This window comes from Hyla sarda, unplaced genomic scaffold, assembly GCF_029499605.1.
Source record: "Hyla sarda isolate aHylSar1 unplaced genomic scaffold, aHylSar1.hap1 scaffold_260, whole genome shotgun sequence".
NCBI lineage: Eukaryota > Metazoa > Chordata > Amphibia > Anura > Hylidae > Hyla > Hyla sarda.
In genome coordinates this window covers 187,835-207,320 of record NW_026609290.1, presented here as the reverse complement: position 1 = coordinate 207,320, position 19,486 = coordinate 187,835, and the positions used below count along the sequence as shown (strand labels likewise).

The window sequence follows — 19,486 nt, the reverse complement described above, 5'->3', positions numbered from 1 at the left end:
ATAACTGTGAAAGGGGAGGAACCAACGCTGTCCCCTTCACATGCACTATCACTACTTGTAGGAAGGGAGGCTGGCTGGCAGCCTCCCATACACACTCTGGCTGGGTGGCAGTCACCCACCAGTACACACAGCAGACCCTAAACCCATATCATTATTGCTAAGCAGGAAGATGGGAGTCCATTTCACTCTGATGGACCATTTTTAAATGCAATCCATAACCTGGCTTTGGCAGGAACCCTTCTTACTCCTCCTACTTGCATTTGATACTGGGTTTAGGATCTGCATAGGAAACACACACACACACACACACACACACACAAGCACACACTTACCTGTGTTGCCTGCTGACGCCTCCTTGGCTGTCCCCAAACGGTATAAAACCAACAGCCATGGGAAGCTGTAAGGATAGAGAACATACCTGCATCCTATTGGACTCACTTGTCTTGGTTAAATCCAACTTATTTGACAACCTATGGTGCTGCTACTTCTGCTCATGGCAGTGCTGCTTCTGACAAGGCTGTTCTTTGGTGAGCCTAGGCGACATCACAATCTCCATGGTTACATACACAACAAAGGTCAGATGTTGTTTACACCTGGCCATGCCAGTGGTATTGAGTAGCATATCACAGTGCTAAGGGTCCTGGGTGCAACAATCTTTCAATGGGGAATAGCCGCACTGAGTTTGTCAAGTGCACCCATGTTTGCAACTCCAACAATACACACATATCTATGTATGTATGTATGTGTGTATGTGTTTATGTGTATCTCTCTATCTATCTATCTATCCACCCATCTATCTCTATATATATTTATCTCTCTCTCTATATGTATATATGTATATATATAATTTTTTTTTCTTTTAAATATATATATATATATGTATACATATAGAGAGAGAGAGAGATGGAAATACTTTCTTAAACATGTTTTCACCTCATTTTTACCTTCTTTTTTTTCTTCTCTCCATGTTTTCCTTCTTTCCTCCTTTTTTCATATGCTGCTGCTTCTTATTTTTCTTCTTTTTCAGACCCTATCATTGCACTATTGCTTATTCAATACCACCAGCAGATGGAGACACTATATTACAACATTAGTTGTGAGCAGCAGTTTGTACAAACAAATGCCTCATAGCTGATGTCCTATCCACCTAGGCACATAGGCACCACCTATTGTCTTTTGCCTGCAGTAGGGACCCACTGGACTAGCCAGCAAGCAGCTGCAAATAAACAGGTAATCTTTCTTTCCAACACTGAAACCTGGTGGTGCACTTAATATATGCTACCAGATAGGGGACATATCAGATATTAAACTGATATAAACAGACACCACATTTGATACCAGCCAAAAGGAAGGATGATAAGTGATAACTGTGAAAGGGGAGGAACCAACGCTGTCCCCTTCACATGCACCATCACTACTTGTAGGAAGGGAGGCTGGCTGGCAGCCTCCCATACACACTCTGGCTGGGTGGCAGTCACCCACCAGTACACACAGCAGACCCTAAACCCATATCATTATTGCTAAGCAGGAAGATGGGAGTCCATTTCACTCTGATGGACCATTTTTAAATGCAATTCATAACCTGGCTTTGGCAGGAACCCTTCTTACTCCTCCTACTTGCATTTGATACTGGATTTAGGATCTGCTTAGGAAACACACACACACACACACACACACAAGCACACACTTACCTGTATTGCCTGCTGACGCCTCCTTGGCTGTCCCCAAACGGTATAAAACCAACAGCCACGGGAAGCTGTAAGGATAGAGGACATACCTGCATCCTATTGGACTCACTTGTCTTGGTTAAATCCAACTTATTTGACAACCTATGGTGCTGCTACTTCTGCTCATGGCAGTGCTGCTTCTGACAAGGCTGTTCTTTGGTGGGCCTAGGCGACATCACAATCTCCATGGTTACATACACAACAAAGGTCAGATGTTGTTTACACCTGGCCATGCCAGTGGTATTGAGTAGCATATCCCAGTGCTAAGGGTCCTGGGTGCAACAATCTTTCAATGGGGAATAGCCGCACTGAGTTTGTCAAGTGCACCCATGTTTGCAACTCCAACAATACACACATATGTATGTATGTATGTATGTCTATCTATCTATCTATCCACCCATCTATCTCTATATATATTTCTCTCTCTCTCTCTCTCTATGTATATATATATAATTTTTTTTTCTTTTAAATATATATATATATATATATATATATATATGTATATACATATAGAGAGAGAGATGGAAATACTTTTTTAAACATGTTTTCACCTCATTTTTACCTTCTTTTTTTCTTCTCTCCATGTTTTCCTTCTTTCCTATGCTGCTGCTTCTTATTTTTCTTCTTTTTCAGACCCTATCATTGCACTATTGCTTATTCAATACCACCAGCAGATGGAGACACTATATTACAACATTAGTTGTGAGCAGCAGTTTGTACAAACAAATGCCTCATAGCTGATGTCCTATCCACCTAGGCACATAGGCACTACCTATTGTCTATTGCCTGCAGTAGGGGCCCACTGGACTAGCCAGCAAGCAGCTGCAGCAAATAAACAGATAATCTTTCTTTCCAACACTGAAACCTGGTGGTGCATTTAATATATGCTATCAGATAGGGGACATATCAGATATTAAACTGATATAAACAGACACCACATTTGATACCAGCCAAAAGGAAGGATGAGAAGTGATAACTGTGAAAGGGGAGGAACCAACGCTGTCCCCTTCACATGCACCATCATTACTTGTAGGAAGGGAGGCTGGCTGGCAGCCTCCCATACACACTCTGGCTGGGTGGCAGTCACCCACCAGTACACACAGCAGACCTTAAACCCATATCATTATTGCTAAGCAGGAAGATGGGAGTCCATTTCACTCTGATGGACCATTTTTAAATGCAATCCATAACCTGGCTTTGGCAGGAACCCTTCTTACTCCTCCTACTTGCATTTGATACTGGGTTTAGGATCTGCATAGGAAACACACACACACACACACACACACACACACACACACATACAAGCACACACTTACCTGTGTTGCCTGCTGACGCCTCCTTGGCTGTCCCCAAACGGTATAAAACCAACAGCCACGGGAAGCTGTAAGGATAGAGGACATACCTGCATCCTATTGGACTCACTTGTCTTGGTTAAATCCAACTTATTTGACAACCTATGGTGCTGCTACTACTTCTGCTCATGGCAGTGCTGCTTCTGACAAGGCTGTTCTTTGGTGGGCCTAGGCGACATCACAATCTCCATGGTTACATACACAACAAAGGTCAGATGTTGTTTACACCTGGCCATGCCAGTGGTATTGAGTAGCATATCCCAGTGCTAAGGGTCCTGGGTGCAACAATCTTTCAATGGGGAATAGCCGCACTGAGTTTGTCAAGTGCACCCATGTTTGCAACTCCAACAATACACACATATGTATGTATGTATGTATGTGTGTATGTGTGTATGTATGTCTATCTATCTATCTATCTATCTATCCACCCATCTATCTCTATATATATATTTATCTCTCTCTCTCTATATGTATATATATAATTTTTTTTTCTTTTAAATATATATATATATATATAGAGAGAGAGATGGAAATACTTTTTTAAACATGTTTTCACCTCATTTTTACCTTCTTTTTTTCTTCTCTCCATGTTTTCCTTCTTTCCTATGCTGCTGCTTCTTATTTTTCTTCTTTTTCAGACCCTATCATTGCACTATTGCTTATTCAATACCACCAGCAGATGGAGACACTATATTACAACATTAGTTGTGAGCGGCAGTTTGTACAAACAAATGCCTCATAGCTGATGTCCTATCCACCTAGGCACATAGGCACCACCTATTGTCTATTGCCTGCAGTAGTGGACCACTGGACTAGCCAGCAAGCAGCTGCAGCAAATAAACAGATAATCTTTCTTTCCAACACTGAAACCTGGTGGTGCATTTAATATATGCTATCAGATAGGGGACATATCAGATATTAAACTGATATAAACAGACACCACATTTGATACCAGCCAAAAGGAAGGATGAGAAGTGATAACTGTGAAAGGGGAGGAACAAACGCTGTCCCCTTCACATGCACCATCATTACTTGTAGGAAGGGAGGCTGGCTGGCAGCCTCCCATACACACTCTGGCTGGGTGGCAGTCACCCACCAGTACACACAGCAGACCCTAAACCCATATCATTATTGCTAAGCAGGAAGATGGGAGTCCATTTCACTCTGATGGACCATTTTTAAATGCAATCCATAACCTGGCTTTGGCAGGAACCCTTCTTACTCCTCCTACTTGCATTTGATACTGGGTTTAGGATCTGCATAGGAAACACACACACACACACACACACACACACACACACACACACATACAAGCACACACTTACCTGTGTTGCCTGCTGACGCCTCCTTGGCTGTCCCCAAACGGTATAAAACCAACAGCCACGGGAAGCTGTAAGGATAGAGGACATACCTGCATCCTATTGGACTCACTTGTCTTGGTTAAATCCAACTTATTTGACAACCTATGGTGCTGCTACTACTTCTGCTCATGGCAGTGCTGCTTCTGACAAGGCTGTTCTTTGGTGGGCCTAGGCGACATCACAATCTCCATGGTTACATACACAACAAAGGTCAGATGTTGTTTACACCTGGCCATGCCAGTGGTATTGAGTAGCATATCCCAGTGCTAAGGGTCCTGGGTGCAACAATCTTTCAATGGGGAATAGCCGCACTGAGTTTGTCAAGTGCACCCATGTTTGCAACTCCAACAATACACACATATGTATGTATGTATGTATGTGTGTATGTGTGTATGTATGTCTATCTATCTATCTATCTATCTATCTATCTATCTATCTATCCACCCATCTATCTCTATATATATATTTATCTCTCTCTCTCTATATGTATATATATAATTTTTTTTTCTTTTAAATATATATATATATATATATATAGAGAGAGATGGAAATACTTTTTTAAACATGTTTTCACCTCATTTTTACCTTCTTTTTTTCTTCTCTCCATGTTTTCCTTCTTTCCTATGCTGCTGCTTCTTATTTTTCTTCTTTTTCAGACCCTATCATTGCACTATTGCTTATTCAATACCACCAGCAGATGGAGACACTATATTACAACATTAGTTGTGAGCAGCAGTTTGTACAAACAAATGCCTCATAGCTGATGTCCTATCCACCTAGGCACATAGGCACCACCTATTGTCTATTGCCTGCAGTAGGGGACCACTGGACTAGCCAGCAAGCAGCTGCAGCAAATAAACAGATAATCTTTCTTTCCAACACTGAAACCTGGTGGTGCATTTAATATATGCTATCAGATAGGGGACATATCAGATATTAAACTGATATAAACAGACACCACATTTGATACCAGCCAAAAGGAAGGATGAGAAGTGATAACTGTGAAAGGGGAGGAACAAACGCTGTCCCCTTCACATGCACCATCATTACTTGTAGGAAGGGAGGCTGGCTGGCAGCCTCCCATACACACTCTGGCTGGGTGGCAGTCACCCACCAGTACACACAGCAGACCCTAAACCCATATCATTATTGCTAAGCAGGAAGATGGGAGTCCATTTCACTCTGATGGACCATTTTTAAATGCAATCCATAACCTGGCTTTGGCAGGAACCCTTCTTACTCCTCCTACTTGCATTTGATACTGGGTTTAGGATCTGCATAGGAAACACACACACACACACACACACACACACATACAAGCACACACTTACCTGTGTTGCCTGCTGACGCCTTCTTGGCTGTCCCCAAACGGTATAAAACCAACAGCCACGGGAAGCTGTAAGGATAGAGGACATACCTGCATCCTATTGGACTCACTTGTCTTGGTTAAATCCAACTTATTTGACAACCTATGGTGCTGCTACTTCTGCTCATGGCAGTGCTGCTTCTGACAAGGCTGTTCTTTGGTGGGCCTAGGCGACATCACAATCTCCATGGTTACATACACAACAAAGGTCAGATGTTGTTTACACCTGGCCATGCCAGTGGTATTGAGTAGCATATCCCAGTGCTAAGGGTCCTGGGTGCAACAATCTTTCAATGGGGAATAGCCGCACTGAGTTTGTCAAGTGCACCCATGTTTGCAACTCCAACAATACACACATATGTATGTATGTATGTATGTGTGTATGTGTGTATGTGTGTATGTGTGTATGTATGTCTATCTATCTATCTATCTATCCACCCATCTATCTCTATATATATTTATCTCTCTCTCTATATATATATGTATATATATATATATATAATTTTTTTTTCTTTTAAATATATATATATATATATATATATATATATATATATATATATATATGTATATACATATAGAGAGAGAGAGAGAGATGGAAATACTTTTTTAAACATGTTTTCACCTAATTTTTACCTTCTTTTTTTCTTCTCTCCATGTTTTTCTTCTTTCCTATGCTGCTGCTTCTTATTTTTCTTCTTTTTCAGACCCTATCATTGCACTATTGCTTATTCAATACCACCAGCAGATGGAGACACTATATTACAACATTATTTGTGAGCAGCAGTTTGTACAAACAAATGCCTCATAGCTGATGTCCTATCTACCTAGGCACATAGGCACCACCTATTGTCTTTTGCCTGCAGTAGGGACCCACTGGACTAGCCAGCAAGCAGCTGCAGCAGCAGCAGCAAATAAACAGGTAATCTTTCTTTCCAACACTGAAACCTGGTGGTGCACTTAATATATGCTACCAGATAGGGGACATATCAGATATTAAACTGATATAAACAGACACCACATTTGATACCAGCCAAAAGGAAGGATGAGAAGTGATAACTGTGAAAGGGGAGGAACCAACGCTGTCCCCTTCACATGCACCATCACTACTTGTAGGAAGGGAGGCTGGCTGGCAGCCTCCCATACACACTCTGGCTGGGTGGCAGTCACCCACCAGTACACACAGCAGACCCTAAACCCATATCATTATTGCTAAGCAGGAAGATGGGAGTCCATTTCACTCTGATGGACCATTTTTAAATGCAATCCATAACCTGGCTTTGGCAGGAACCCTTCTTACTCCTCCTACTTGCATTTGATACTGGGTTTAGGATCTGCATAGGAAACACACACACACACACACACACAAGCACACACTTACCTGTGTTGCCTGCTGACGCCTCCTTGGCTGTCCCCAAACGGTATAAAACCAACAGCCACGGGAAGCTGTAAGGATAGAGGACATACCTGCATCCTATTGGACTCACTTGTCTTGGTTAAATCCAACTTATTTGACAACCTATGGTGCTGCTACTTCTGCTCATGGCAGTGCTGCTTCTGACAAGGCTGTTCTTTGGTGGGCCTAGGCGACATCACAATCTCCATGGTTACATACACAACAAAGGTCAGATGTTGTTTACACCTGGCAATGCCAGTGGTATTGAGTAGCATATCCCAGTGCTAAGGGTCCTGGGTGCAACAATCTTTCAATGGGGAATAGCCGCACTGAGTTTGTCAAGTGCACCCATGTTTGCAACTCCAACAATACACACGTATGTATGTATGTATGTATGTATGTATGTGTATCTATGTGTATCTATGTGTATCTATCTATCTATCTATCTATCTATCTATCTATCTATCTATCTATCCACCCATCCACCCATCTATCTCTATATATATTTATCTCTCTCTCTCTCTATATGTATATATATATATAATTTTTTTTTCTTTTAAATATATATATATATATATATATATATATATATATATGTGTATACATATAGAGAGAGAGAGATGGAAATACTTTTTTAAACATGTTTTCACCTCATTTTTACCTTCTTTTTTTCTTCTCTCCATGTTTTCCTTCTTTCCTATGCTGCTGCTTCTTATTTTTCTTCTTTTTCAAACCCTATCATTGCACTATTGCTTATTCAATACCACCAGCAGATGGAGACACTATATTACAACATTAATTGTGAGCAGCAGTTTGTACAAACAAATGCCTCATAGCTGATGTCCTATCCACCTAGGCACATAGGCACCACCTATTGTCTTTTGCCTGCAGTAGGGGCCCACTGGACTAGCCAGCAAGCAGCTGCAGCTGCAGCAAATAAACAGATAACCTTTCTTTCCAACACTGAAACCTGGTGGTGCACTTAATATCTGCTATCAGATAGGGGACATATCAGATATTAAACTGATATAAACAGACACCACATTTGATACCAGCCAAAAGGAAGGATGATAAGTGATAACTGTGAAAGGGGAGGAACCAACGCTGTCCCCTTCACATGCACCATCACTACTTGTAGGAAGGGAGGCTGGCTTGCAGCCTCCCATACACACTCTGGCTGGGTGGCAGTCACCCACCAGTACACACAGCAGACCCTAAACCCATATCATTATTGCTAAGCAGGAAGATGGGAGTCCATTTCACTCTGATGGACCATTTTTAAATGCAATCCATAACCTGGCTTTGGCAGGAACCCTTCTTACTCCTCCTACTTGCATTTGATACTGGGTTTAGGATCTGCATAGGAAACACACACACACACACACACACACACACACAAGCACACACTTACCTGTGTTGCCTGCTGACGCCTCCTTGGCTGTCCCCAAACGGTATAAAACCAACAGCCACGGGAAGCTGTAAGGATAGAGGACATACCTGCATCCTATTGGACTCACTTGTCTTGGTTAAATCCAACTTATTTGACAACCTATGGTGCTGCTACTTCTGCTCATGGCAGTGCTGCTTCTGACAAGGCTGTTCTTTGGTGGGCCTAGGCGACATCACAATCTCCATGGTTACATACACAACAAAGGTCAGATGTTGTTTACACCTGGCCATGCCAGTGGTATTGAGTAGCATATCCCAGTGCTAAGGATCCTGGGTGCAACAATCTTTCAATGGGGAATAGCCGCACTGAGTTTGTCAAGTGCACCCATGTTTGCAACTCCAACAATACACACGTATGTATGTATGTATGTATGTATGTATGTGTATCTATCTATCTATCTATCCACCCAACTATCTCTATATATATTTATCTCTCTCTCTCTCTATATGTATATATATATATATATATATATATAAATTTTTTTTCTTTTAAATATATATATATATATATATATATATATATATGTATATACATATAGAGAGAGAGAGAGATGGAAATACTTTTTTAAACATGTTTTCACCTCATTTTTACCTTCTTTTTTTCTTCTCTCCATGTTTTCCTTCTTTCCTATGCTGCTGCTTCTTATTTTTCTTCTTTTTCAAACCCTATCATTGCACTATTGCTTATTCAATACCACCAGCAGATGGAGACACTATATTACAACATTAGTTGTGAGCAGCAGTTTGTACAAACAAATGCCTCATAGCTGATGTCCTATCCACCTAGGCACATAGGCACCACCTATTGTCTTTTGCCTGCAGTAGGGGCCCACTGGACTAGCCAGCAAGCAGCTGCAGCAAATAAACAGATAACCTTTCTTTCCAACACTGAAACCTGGTGGTGCACTTAATAACTGCTATCAGATAGGGGGCATATCAGATATTAAACTGATATAAACAGACACCACATTTGATACCAGCCAAAAGGAAGGATGAGAAGTGATAACTGTGAAAGGGGAGGAACCAACGCTGTCCCCTTCACATGCACCATCACTACTTGTAGGAAGGGAGGCTGGCTGGCAGCCTCCCATACACACTCTGGCTGGGTGGCAGTCACCCACCAGTACACACAGCAGACCCTAAACCCATATCATTATTGCTAAGCAGGAAGATGGGAGTCCATTTCACTCTGATGGACCATTTTTAAATGCAATCCATAACCTGGCTTTGGCAGGAACCCTTCTTACTCCTCCTACTTGCATTTGATACTGGGTTTAGGATCTGCATAGGAAACACACACACACACACACACACACACACACATACAAGCACACACTTACCTGTGTTGCCTGCTGACGCCTCCTTGGCTGTCCCCAAACGGTATAAAACCAACAGCCACGGGAAGCTGTAAGGATAGAGGACATACCTGCATCCTATTGGACTCACTTGTCTTGGTTAAATCCAACTTATTTGACAACCTATGGTGCTGCTACTTCTGCTCATGGCAGTGCTGCTTCTGACAAGGCTGTTCTTTGGTGGGCCTAGGCGACATCACAATCTCCATGGTTACATACACAACAAAGGTCAGATGTTGTTTACACCTGGCCATGCCAGTGGTATTGAGTAGCATATCCCAGTGCTAAGGGTCCTGGGTGCAACAATCTTTCAATGGGGAATAGCCGCACTGAGTTTGTCAAGTGCACCCATGTTTGCAACTCCAACAATACACACATATGTATGTATGTATGTATGTGTGTATGTGTGTATGTGTGTATGTGTGTATGTGTGTATGTATGTCTATCTATCTATCTATCTATCTATCCACCCATCTATCTCTATATATATATTTATCTCTCTCTCTCTATATGTATATATATATATATATATATATATATATATATATATATATAATTTTTTTTTCTTTTAAATATATATATATATATAGAGAGAGAGAGAGATGGAAATACTTTTTTAAACATGTTTTCACCTCATTTTTACCTTCTTTTTTTCTTCTCTCCATGTTTTCCTTCTTTCCTATGCTGCTGCTTCTTATTTTTCTTCTTTTTCAGACCCTATCATTGCACTATTGCTTATTCAATACCACCAGCAGATGGAGACACTATATTACAACATTAGTTGTGAGCAGCAGTTTGTACAAACAAATGCCTCATAGCTGATGTCCTATCCACCTAGGCACATTGGCACCACCTATTGTCTATTGCCTGCAGTAGGGGCCCACTGGACTAGCCAGCAAGCAGCTGCAGCAAATAAACAGATAATCTTTCTTTCCAACACTGAAACCTGGTGGTGCATTTAATATATGCTATTAGATAGGGGACATATCATATATTAAACTGATATAAACAGACACCACATTTGATACCAGCCAAAAGGAAGGATGAGAAGTGATAACTGTGAAAGGGGAGGAACCAACGCTGTCCCCTTCACATGCACCATCATTACTTGTAGGAAGGGAGGCTGGCTGGCAGCCTCCCATACACACTCTGGCTGGGTGGCAGTCACCCACCAGTACACACAGCAGACCCTAAACCCATATCATTATTGCTAAGCAGGAAGATGGGAGTCCATTTCACTCTGATGGACCATTTTTAAATGCAATCCATAACCTGGCTTTGGCAGGAACCCTTCTTACTCCTCCTACTTGCATTTGATACTGGGTTTAGGATCTGCATAGGAAACACACACACACACACACACACACACACATACAAGCACACACTTACCTGTGTTGCCTGCTGACGCCTCCTTGGCTGTCCCCAAACGGTATAAAACCAACAGCCACGGGAAGCTGTAAGGATAGAGGACATACCTGCATCCTATTGGACTCACTTGTCTTGGTTAAATCCAACTTATTTGACAACCTATGGTGCTGCTACTTCTGCTCATGGCAGTGCTGCTTCTGACAAGGCTGTTCTTTGGTGGGCCTAGGCGACATCACAATCTCCATGGTTACATACACAACAAAGGTCAGATGTTGTTTACACCTGGCCATGCCAGTGGTATTGAGTAGCATATCCCAGTGCTAAGGGTCCTGGGTGCAACAATCTTTCAATGGGGAATAGCCGCACTGAGTTTGTCAAGTGCACCCATGTTTGCAACTCCAACAATACACACATATGTATGTATGTATGTATGTATGTGTGTATGTGTGTATGTGTGTATGTGTGTATGTGTGTATGTGTGTATGTATGTCTATCTATCTATCTATCCACCCATCTATCTCTATATATATTTATCTCTCTCTCTATATATATATGTATATATATATATATATATATATATATATATATATATATAATTTTTTTTTCTTTTAAATATATATATATATATATATATATATATATATATATGTATATACATATAGAGAGAGAGAGAGATGGAAATACTTTTTTAAACATGTTTTCACCTCATTTTTACCTTCTTTTTTTCTTCTCTCCATGTTTTCCTTCTTTCCTATGCTGCTGCTTCTTATTTTTCTTCTTTTTCAGACCCTATCATTGCACTATTGCTTATTCAATACCACCAGCAGATGGAGACACTATATTACAACATTAGTTGTGAGCAGCAGTTTGTACAAACAAATGCCTCATAGCTGATGTCCTATCTACCTAGGCACCACCTATTGTCTTTTGCCTGCAGTAGGGACCCACTGGACTAGCCAGCAAGCAGCTGCAGCAGCAAATAAACAGGTAATCTTTCTTTCCAACACTGAAACCTGGTGGTGCACTTAATATATGCTACCAGATAGGGGACATATCAGATATTAAACTGATATAAACAGACACCACATTTGATACCACCCAAAAGGAAGGATGAGAAGTGATAACTGTGAAAGGGGAGGAACCAACGCTGTCCCCTTCACATGCACCATCACTACTTGTAGGAAGGGAGGCTGGCTGGCAGCCTCCCATACACACTCTGGCTGGGTGGCAGTCACCCACCAGTACACACAGCAGACCCTAAACCCATATCATTATTGCTAAGCAGGAAGATGGGAGTCCATTTCACTCTGATGGACCATTTTTAAATGCAATCCATAACCTGGCTTTGGCAGGAACCCTTCTTACTCCTCCTACTTGCATTTGATACTGGGTTTAGGATCTGCATAGGAAACACACACACACACACACACACAAGCACACACTTACCTGTGTTGCCTGCTGACGCCTCCTTGGCTGTCCCCAAACGGTATAAAACCAACAGCCACGGGAAGCTGTAAGGATAGAGGACATACCTGCATCCTATTGGACTCACTTGTCTTGGTTAAATCCAACTTATTTGACAACCTATGGTGCTGCTACTTCTGCTCATGGCAGTGCTGCTTCTGACAAGGCTGTTCTTTGGTGGGCCTAGGCGACATCACAATCTCCATGGTTACATACACAACAAAGGTCAGATGTTGTTTACACCTGGCCATGCCAGTGGTATTGAGTAGCATATCCCAGTGCTAAGGGTCCTGGGTGCAACAATCTTTCAATGGGGAATAGCCGCACTGAGTTTGTCAAGTGCACCCATGTTTGCAACTCCAACAATACACACGTATGTATGTATGTATGTATGTGTATCTATCTATCTATCTATCCACCCATCTATCTCTATATATATTTATCTCTCTCTCTCTCTCTCTATATGTATATATATATATATATATATATATATATATATAATTTTTTTTTCTTTTAAATATATATATATATATATATATATATATATATATATGTGTATACATATAGAGAGAGAGAGATGGAAATACTTTTTTAAACATGTTTTCACCTCATTTTTACCTTCTTTTTTTCTTCTCTCCATGTTTTCCTTCTTTCCTATGCTGCTGCTTCTTATTTTTCTTCTTTTTCAAACCCTATCATTGCACTATTGCTTATTCAATACCACCAGCAGATGGAGACACTATATTACAACATTAGTTGTGAGCAGCAGTTTGTACAAACAAATGCCTCATAGCTGATGTCCTATCCACCTAGGCACATAGGCACCACCTATTGTCTTTTGCCTGCAGTAGGGGCCCACTGGACTAGCCAGCAAGCAGCTGCAGCAAATAAACAGATAACCTTTCTTTCCAACACTGAAACCTGGTGGTGCACTTAATATATGCTACCAGATAGGGGACATATCAGATATTAAACTGATATAAACAGACACCACATTTGATACCAGCCAAAAGGAAGGATGAGAAGTGATAACTGTGAAAGGGGAGGAACCAACGCTGTCCCCTTCACATGCACCATCACTATTTGTAGGAAGGGAGGCTGGCTGGCAGCCTCCCATACACACTCTGGCTGGGTGGCAGTCACCCACCAGTACACACAGCAGACCCTAAACCCATATCATTATTGCTAAGCAGGAAGATGGGAGTCCATTTCACTCTGATGGACCATTTTTAAATGCAATCCATAACCTGGCTTTGGCAGGAACCCTTCTTACTCCTCCTACTTGCATTTGATACTGGGTTTAGGATCTGCATAGGAAACACACACACACACACACAAGCACACACTTACCTGTGTTGCCTGCTGACGCCTCCTTGGCTGTCCCCAAACGGTATAAAACCAACAGCCACGGGAAGCTGTAAGGATAGAGGACATACCTGCATCCTATTGGACTCACTTGTCTTGGTAAAATCCAACTTATTTGACAACCTATGGTGCTGCTACTTATGCTCATGGCAGTGCTGCTTCTGACAAGGCTGTTCTTTGGTGGGCCTAGGCGACATCACAATCTCCATGGTTACATACACAACAAAGGTCAGATGTTGTTTACACCTGGCCATGCCAGTGGTATTGAGTAGCATATCCCAGTGCTAAGGGTCCTGGGTGCAACAATCTTTCAATGGGGAATAGCCGCACTGAGTTTGTCAAGTGCACCCATGTTTGCAACTCCAACAATACACACATATGTATGTATGTATGTGTGTATGTGTGTATATGTGTATGTATGTCTATCTATCTATCTATCTATCTATCCACCCATCTATCTCTATATATATTTATCTCTCTCTCTCTATATGTATATATATATATATATATATATATATAATTTTTTTTTCTTTTAAATATATATATATATATATATATATATATATATATATATGTATATACATATAGAGAGAGAGAGAGATGGAAATACTTTTTTAAACATGTTTTCACCTCATTTTTTCTTCTCTCCATGTTTTCCTTCTTTCCTATGCTGCTGCTTCTTATTTTTCTTCTTTTTCAGACCCTATCATTGCACTATTGCTTATTCAATACCACCAGCAGATGGAGACACTATATTACAACATTAGTTGTGAGCAGCAGTTTGTACAAACAAATGCCTCATAGCTGATGTCCTATCCACCTAGGCACATAGGCACTACCTATTGTCTATTGTCTGCAGTAGGGACCCACTGGACTAGACAGCAAGCAGCTGCAGCAAATAAACAGATAATCTTTCTTTCCAACACTGAAACCTGGTGGTGCATTTAATATATGCTATCAGATAGGGGACATATCAGATATTAAACTGATATAAACAGACACCACATTTGATACCAGCCAAAAGGAAGGATGAGAAGTGATAACTGTGAAAGGGGAGGAACCAACGCTGTCCCCTTCACATGCACCATCATTACTTGTAGGAAGGGAGGCTGGCTGGCAGCCTCCCATACACACTCTGGCTGGGTGGCAGTCACCCACCAGTACACACAGCAGACCCTAAACCCATATCATTATTGCTAAGCAGGAAGATGGGAGTCCATTTCACTCTGATGGACCATTTTTAAATGCAATCCATAACCTGGCTTTGGCAGGAACCCTTCTTACTCCTCCTACTTGCATTTGATACTGGGTTTAGGATCTGCATAGGAAACACACACACACACACACAAGCACACACTTACCTGTGTTGCCTGCTGACGCCTCCTTGGCTGTCCCCAAACGGTATAAAACCAACAGCCACGGGAAGCTGTAAGGATAGAGGACATACCTGCATCCTATTGGACTCACTTGTCTTGGTTAAATCCAACTTATTTGACAACCTATGGTGCTGCTACTTCTGCTCATGGCAGTGCTGCTTCTGACAAGGCTGTTCTTTGGTGGGCCTAGGCGACATCACAATCTCCATGGTTACATACACAACAAAGGTCAGATGTTGTTTACACCTGGCCATGCCAGTGGTATTGAGTAGCATATCCCAGTGCTAAGGGTCCTGGGTGCAACAATCTTTCAATGGGGAATAGCCGCACTGAGTTTGTCAAGTGCACCCATGTTTGCAACTCCAACAATACACACATATGTATGTATGTATGTATGTATGTGTGTATGTGTGTATGTGTGTATGTGTGTATGTATGTCTATCTATCTATCTATCTATCTATCCACCCATCTATCTCTATATATATTTATCTCTCTCTCTCTCTCTCTCTATATGTATATATATATAATTTTTTTTTCTTTTAAATATATATATATATATATATATATATATATATATATATATATATGTGTATATACATATAGAGAGAGAGAGAGAGATGGAAATACTTTTTTAAACATGTTTTCACCTCATTTTTACCTTCTTTTTTTCTTCTCTCCATGTTTTCCTTCTTTCCTATGCTGCTGCTTCTTATTTTTCTTCTTTTTCAGACCCTATCATTGCACTATTGCTTATTCAATACCACCAGCAGATGGAGACACTATATTACAACATTAGTTGTGAGCAGCAGTTTGTACAAACAAATGCCTCATAGCTGATGTCCTATCCACCTAGGCACATAGGCACCACCTATTGTCTATTGCCTGCAGTAGGGGCCCACTGGACTAGCCAGCAAGCAGCTGCAGCAAATAAACAGATAATCTTTCTTTCCAACACTGAAACCTGGTGGTGCATTTAATATATGCTATCAGATAGGGGACATATCAGATATTAAACTGATATAAACAGACACCACATTTGATACCAGCCAAAAGGAAGGATGAGAAGTGATAACTGTGAAAGGGGAGGAACCAACGCTGTCCCCTTCACATGCACCATCACTACTTGTAGGAAGGGAGGCTGGCTGGCAGCCTCCCATACACACTCTGGCTGGGTGGCAGTCACCCACCAGTACACACAGCAGACCCTAAACCCATATCATTATTGCTAAGCAGGAAGATGGGAGTCCATTTCACTCTGATGGACCATTTTTAAATGCAATCCATAACCTGGCTTTGGCAGGAACCCTTCTTACTCCTCCTACTTGCATTTGATACTGGGTTTAGGATCTGCATAGGAAACACACACACACACACAAGCACACACTTACCTGTGTTGCCTGCTGACGCCTCCTTGGCTGTCCCCAAACGGTATAAAACCAACAGCCACGGGAAGCTGTAAGGATAGAGGACATACCTGCATCCTATTGGACTCACTTGTCTTGGTTAAATCCAACTTATTTGACAACCTATGGTGCTGCTACTTATGCTCATGGCAGTGCTGCTTCTGACAAGGCTGTTCTTTGGTGGGCCTAGGCGACATCACAATCTCCATGGTTACATACACAACAAAGGTCAGATGTTGTTTACACCTGGCCATGCCGGTGGTATTGAGTAGCATATCCCAGTGCTAAGGGTCCTGGGTGCAACAATCTTTCAATGGGGAATAGCCGCACTGAGTTTGTCAAGTGCACCCATGTTTGCAACTCCAACAATACACACATATGTATGTATGTATGTATGTGTGTATGTGTGTATGTGTGTATGTGTGTATGTATGTCTATCTATCTATCTATCTATCTATCTATCCACCCATCTATCTCTATATATATTTATCTCTCTCTCTCTCTCTATATGTATATATATATATATATATATATAATTTTTTTTTCTTTTAAATATATATATATATATATATATATATATATGTATATACATATAGAGAGAGAGAGAGATGGAAATACTTTTTTAAACATGTTTTCACCTCATTTTTACCTTCTTTTTTTCTTCTCTCCATGTTTTCCTTCTTTCCTATGCTGCTGCTTCTTATTTTTCTTCTTTTTCAGACCCTATCATTGCACTATTGCTTATTCAATACCACCAGCGGATGGAGACACTATATTACAACATTAGTTGTGAGCAGCAGTTTGTACAAACAAATGCCTCATAGCTGATGTCCTATCCACCTAGGCACATAGGCACTACCTATTGTCTATTGCCTGCAGTAGGGACCCACTGGACTAGACAGCAAGCAGCTGCAGCAAATAAACAGATAATCTTTCTTTCCAACACTGAAACCTGGTGGTGCATTTAATATATGCTATCAGATAGGGGACATATCAGATATTAAACTGATATAAACAGACACCACATTTGATACCAGCCAAAAGGAAGGATGAGAAGTGATAACTGTGAAAGGGGAGGAACCAACGCTGTCCCCTTCACATGCACCATCATTACTTGTAGGAAGGGAGGCTGGCTGGCAGCCTCCCATACACACTCTGGCTGGGTGGCAGTCACCCACCAGTACACACAGCAGACCCTAAACCCATATCATTATTGCTAAGCAGGAAGATGGGAGTCCATTTCACTCTGATGGACCATTTTTAAATGCAATCCATAACCTGGCTTTGGCAGGAACCCTTCTTACTCCTCCTACTTGCATTTGATACTGGGTTTAGGATCTGCATAGGAAACACACACACACACACACACACACATACAAGCACACACTTACCTGTGTTGCCTGCTGACGCCTCCTTGGCTGTCCCCAAACGGTATAAAACCAACAGCCACGGGAAGCTGTAAGGATAGAGGACATACCTGCATCCTATTGGACTCACTTGTCTTGGTTAAATCCAACTTATTTGACAACCTATGGTGCTGCTACTTCTGCTTATGGCAGTGCTGCTTCTGACAAGGCTGTTCTTTGGTGGGCCTAGGCGACATCACAATCTCCATGGTTACATACACACCAAAGGTCAGATGTTGTTTACACCTGGCCATGCCAGTGGTATTGAGTAGCATATCCCAGTGCTAAGGGTCCTGGGTGCAACAATCTTTCAATGGGGAATAGCCACACTGAGTTTGTCAAGTGCACCCATGTTTGCAACTCCAACAATACACACATATGTATGTATGTGTGTATGTGTGTATGTGTGTATGTGTGTATGTATGTCTATCTATCTATCTATCCACCCATCTATCTCTATATATATTTATCTCTCTCTCTCTCTCTCTATATGTATATATATATAATTTTTTTCTTTTAAATATATATATATATATATATATATATATATATATGTGTATATACATATAGAGAGAGAGAGAGATGGAAATACTTTTTTAAACATGTTTTCACCTCATTTTTACCTTCTTTTTTTCTTCTCTCCATGTTTTCCTTCTTTCCTATGCTGCTGCTTCTTATTTTTCTTCTTTTTCAGACCCTATCATTGCACTATTGCTTATTCAATACCACCAGCAGATGGAGACACTATATTACAACATTAGTTGTGAGCAGCAGTTTGTACAAACAAATGCCTCATAGCTGATGTCCTATCCACCTAGGCACATAGGCACCACCTATTGTCTATTGCCTGCAGTAGGGGCCCACTGGACTAGCCAGCAAGCAGCTGCAGCAAATAAACAGATAATCTTTCTTTCCAACACTGAAACCTGGTGGTGCATTTAATATATGCTATCAGATAGGGGACATATCAGATATTAAACTGATATAAACAGACACCACATTTGATACCAGCCAAAAGGAAGGATGAGAAGTGATAACTGTGAAAGGGGAGGAACCAACGCTGTCCCCTTCACATGCACCATCATTACTTGTAGGAAGGG

At 41.2% G+C, this 19,486-nt stretch overlaps 2 pseudogenes; both read right to left on the bottom strand.

The window, feature by feature from the left end:
- Positions 1-1,257: 1,257 nt before the first annotated feature.
- LOC130324178 (U2 spliceosomal RNA) lies at positions 1,258-1,365 on the bottom strand (annotated as a pseudogene).
- Positions 1,366-12,385: 11,020 nt separating this feature from the next.
- LOC130324181 (U2 spliceosomal RNA) lies at positions 12,386-12,488 on the bottom strand (annotated as a pseudogene).
- Between the last annotated feature and the right edge of the window lie 6,998 nt (positions 12,489-19,486).